This window comes from Apium graveolens, chromosome 4, assembly GCF_009905375.1.
Source record: "Apium graveolens cultivar Ventura chromosome 4, ASM990537v1, whole genome shotgun sequence".
Lineage (NCBI taxonomy): Eukaryota > Viridiplantae > Streptophyta > Magnoliopsida > Apiales > Apiaceae > Apium > Apium graveolens.
Window position 1 is genome coordinate 301330002 of NC_133650.1, and position 5507 is coordinate 301335508.

Genomic DNA, 5507 nt, shown 5'->3' on the forward strand with positions numbered 1-5507 from the left:
GGTTACCCCCACAGTGATTTGGTCATCATGATTTAGTTGTCCCATTGAACCAAGTTCTTGGGATCTCCAGTCAGCAATGGTTGGGTGTCCACCATGATGCCGTTAAGCAATAGGTTTAAGGCCCATCCCTCTCGATAATTTCTCAACCATTTCTCTTGATAACCCTTTGGTTAGCGGATCCACGATATTATCTTTTGACGATATATAGTCAATGGTGATAATTCTGGTTGAGATTAATTGTCTAATGGAACTATGTCGTCGTCGTATATGATAGGACTTTCCATTATACATCGTGCTCCGTGCTCTGCCAATAGCGATTGACGATCACAATGTATCCCTATTGCAGTCATAGGCTTTGGCCATCTTGGAATATCCTCCAGAAATTGGCGTAGATATTCAACCTCTTCAGCGCATTTATCTAGTACCACGAACTCCGCTTCCATCGTGGCATGAGTTATCACCGTTTTCTTGGAGGATTTCCATTATAATACCGCTCCGGCTAGTGTAAATACGTAACCACTCATAGACTTTAGTGCCTTCTTGCTAGATATCCAGTTTGCATCAGTATATTCCTCTAATACTGCTAGATATCTGCCATAGTGGAGTCCATAGTCTCGAGTTTTCCTCAAATAACTCAGTACTCTTATGATTGCTTTCCAGTGATCAGCTCCCGGATTACTTGTAAATCTACTCAACATGCTAATTGAGTATGCAATGGCTGGTCTTGTACAACTCATAAGGTACATCAGACTTCCGATTATTCTCGAGTATTCCCCTTGGGAGACTCCTACACCTTTATTCTTGGATAGATTTTAAGTCATATCCACAGGTGTCCTAGCTTTCTCAAAGTCATCCTTAAGAAACTTTTCTAGGATCTTGTCAACGTAATGAGGTTGACTTAGTGCGAGTCCCTATGATGTTCTAGAAATTTGAATTCCTAAAATTACATTTGCTAGTCCCATGTCTTTCATGTCGAATCTTGATTTCAACTTGTCCTTAGTAGATTTGATCACTTTATCATTGCTTCTGGCAATAAGTAGATCATCTACATACAATGTCATCATGACATAACTGCTGTCATTTTCCTTGACATAGCTTTTCTCGTTTTCCTTGTAATAGACACAACTATCAGATTCATTGATTTTGAAGCTATTTGCCAGCACGATCTCATCAAATTTTTCATGCTATTTCATAGGCGCTTGCTTTAGACCATATAGTGATTTCACTAATTTACAGAATTTTCTCTTTTGTCCAGGAACAACAAACCCTTCAGGTTGTTCCATATAGATTTCTTCATCTATATCCCCATTTAGAAAAGCTGTTTTCACATCCATTTAATGTACTGTTAGATTTTGCATAGCAGCGATAACAAACATCATCCTTATGGATGTTATTCTCGTTACAGGAGAATATGTATCGAAGTAGTCAATGCTTTTCTGTTGCTTGTATCCTATGATTACAAGTCTGGCCTTATACTTATCGATAGTGCCATCGGTTTTCAACTTTTCCTTGAACACCCACTTGCTATCTAATGGTTTACAACCGATTGGCAAATCTACTAATTCCTAAGTATGATTTTGCATAATCGAATCAACTTCGTTCTTGATGGTCTCTTTCCACATAGGCACATCCGGTGAGGTAACCGCTTCCTTATAGGTTTTCGGATCACCTTCTTCGAGCAAATAGGTCATAAAATCAGACCTATAGGATTTTTCCGTATGTTGTCTTTTTCTCCTTCTCACAACCCCCACATTTTTGTCTTCACTTTCTTCACTCTCATTATTATCATCTATAGACTCATGAGTTCGTTTAGACGTCGTAGGTTTTTCGTTTCCTGGATTACATGGAAACGTTGTCTCAAAGAATAAGGCATTCCTTGATTCCATAATGGTATTCTTTTGAATATCAGGAATCTTAGATTCATAAACAAGAAACCAATATGCAGTGCTATGTGGCCGATGAAGATACAATCCACAGTCTTTGGACCAATCTTCACCTTTTTAGGTGTAGGGATTAGTACCTTTGCAAGGCACCCCCATACTTTCAAGTGTTGATAACTTGGTTTCTTTTTCTTCCATAATTCATAAGGACTTACATCCTTATTCTTTCGCATCGTAATATTTAAGATATTATTTGCGCTTAAGATGGCTTCCCCCCACATCGACTTCGGAAGTCCAGAGCTTAGGAACATCGCATTCATCATCTCTTTGAGAGTGCGATTCTTCCTCTCATCCACTCCATTTGACTAAGGGGAGTATGGTGCAGTGACCTCATAGATTATAACATGTTGTGAATAGAATTCCCCAAAGGTTCAATATATTCACGTCCACGATCACTTTGTATCGTTTTGATTTTCTCAGATTATTGTGTCTCAACTTCTTCCTTATAGGTTTTAAATTTATCTATAGCTTCTTCTTTGCTTTTCAGCAAATATACATAGCAATATTTTGTACAATCATCTATGAATGTAATAAAATACTTGTTTCCTCCTCTTGTTGGAGCGAATTTTAAATCACATATATCGCTATGTATTAGGTCTAGCACTTTGGTGTTTCTTTCCACACGTTTAAATGATGATCTCATTAATTTTGCCTCAACACAAGTATGACACTTATGTTTTAAATCAATTGTTAATTTTGGTATGTATTTCTCTTACACTTAACCTTCGTAAAGTGTCATAATTAACATGTCCTAATCTTGCATGCCATAAATTAGGAGACTCAAGCAAGTAAGCAAAAGAATTCTTCATTTCATTATCGTCCTTAATGGACATAACATTGACCTTAAAAAGCCCATCAGTTACATAACCCTTACCTACAAACATACCACTCTTAGACAAAACAACTTTATCTGACTCTATTACAATGCGAAAGCCATGCTTATTCAACATAGAACCAGACACCAGGTTCTTGCGAATATCAGGCATAAAAAGTACATTCTTCAAAGTCAGATTCTTTCCTGAGGTCATCTTCAGAATCACAGTGCCTTCTCCTTCAATCGTAGAGGTTGCAGAGTTCTCCATATAGAGTTTCTCACCAGCATTAGAAACTTTGAGGCAAGAGAAATCGCCTTGTCCGAGCAAACATGCCTTGTAGCCCCAGTATCAATCCACCATTCCCATGGATTTGAGCCAACGAGGTTTACTTCAGAGATTGTAACACATAGGTCTATATCACCCATCTCCTTGGACACATTATCAATCATGTTTGCTTCCTTCTTCTTGATGTGCTTCTTGGGCTTCTTGCAATCGGTAGACCTATGCCCCACTTCATCACAGTTGTAGCACTTTCCTTGAAACTTCGACGACTTCAAAATTCCTCCTTTGGGTGCCAGCTTTCCCCCTTTCCCAAAATTGTTCTTCTTGGGCTTGGAGCTCTAGTACTTTGTGATGGCCTCAACCCCGGGGTCAGGAGTTGATGTCATCAACAACAGTAATAAAAATCATAATTCAGTCCAACTCATTAATAATACATAACTACGACCCCTTTACCAAGACCTTTTCCAGGTTTAAGTATGACTTAGGTTACCCAACTAACACAACTCAAACTTACAACAATCATCTCGACGCAGCTAACTTAACACATCAACTCAACAGACCACCCTTGGTCCAGCACAACCATCTCAGAGGAGTTTGACACGAAGGGAACTGGAACTCTGCCCTGACTATCACGGAAGAATCTCCTAGGCATCTGCAATACATGTATAAAACATTCTGTAAGGGTGAGCAATTGCTTGCTCAGCAGTACCGCTATATGAATAATAGATAGAACAATTTATGATAAAAAGATTATCGGGACAGAAATTTTAATTTGCTGCACATCAAGTAAAAACATACGTAAACTGGATATTCAAAACTAGCATGCTCTGTAAAACAATATCATCAGTAGTGTGCTGTGTATAAATACCAGAGTTTAATCTTAGCATGCTATCTTCATTTGCAAATCCACTATATAACCACTTGTTCCGTTACGGGAACCACAAAACCCAAATCAGATACGTAGTGGATATGTGGTGACAGCATATCAGGCTATCAACACTGGACAGCACCCACTGCCATCCTATATACCTGTTCCGGAACTCAGAGAATAGCTAGGTCTCTGACCTGCTGGACTAATCGGTTATACAGTGCGCTCAACCGAATTAGCCTCTTACGCAACCTCAATAGGCCTACTCTGGCCCCAACGTATCCCATATCTGATCATTTTATCCATTTTTCAAAATCACTTTTACCTATCTCTTGTTAAAATCAATTCTATCACAACACACTATTCAAATCCTCTTTTCATTTTAATCACGTTTAGAGATAGGTTTTTTCAGAAGTTACTTTTCCCCAAAACATTTTCAAGTACAGGGGATACGTAACTTAAAACGTTTTTGTTCCATTACGAGAATAAAATATTTAGCTATTCATACGTACTAAACCATAAAAGAATGGTCAGGGGTACTTGCCTTGCCGAGCGTTACAACTATCTCTGGTTGACCTTGAATCGATTCGGGACATTCGGCTTTATCGCTTTACTATTTGACTATCCTGGATCTGACTTCAACGCCCAGGTTCTTCGCTTAGGAACCTCGTTGCGCTTGTCGACTGATCACTAGGTTATCTTAGTTCGATATCAACTCTTGAGTCCGTCGACTAGAACCTACAGAGCCGAAATACCCTACGTTAGATGACCAGGTATGCTTGACATATCCTCGATACCAATTCTACCCAACGATACTCAAACCCGACTCGTAATTATGTAGATTATAATAACACACACAACAATTAGGGTTCACAATCTCGGAAATCGGTTCGGTGTTCTTTTTCAGGAAATACGTATACTCATCATTTTACGAAGTTAAGGTTATTGAGTTTTAACAGAACATTCACCACAACATACAATCACGTTCCACACAGAATATATGTATATACTTATTTATACTCGTTCGACATTCCAATAATTATAGGGTATATCCCGAATTTCTGAATTTAATTTCCAAAAATTCGGGCAACATCTCCACTATTTATCGGCCTACCCGTCGAACAACTCGACGTCAAATCACAACAACAAACAATCCAATGATTCATTCCACCAATACAACCGAAATCCATTTCACAAATCCCAAACACCGATTTAACCAACTAATTATTATTACTACATCTTATATTTATACTCGTATTTATTTATTAATCTGTAAGACTCAGAACAACGTCATCACCGTCCACCGTCCGCTCGTAAAAGTCATCGCGGACGGCGGTAAAATTTCGCGGGTACCCGATAAATTTTCGGGTTTCCAACACGAAATTCCGCCGATTATTCGAAATATCTACCAAAATTATCTGGATATATATATATATATTAAATATTTAGTTCATAATTTCAGAAAATTATCGAATAAATAATCATCAATTATCCGAAATAATCACCGTATATCGGAACTACAGAGTATACAAATTACAATCACGAACATCGAACAACAGCCACAGGACAACGACGAATAATCTCTGAAAATTAGGAACACCA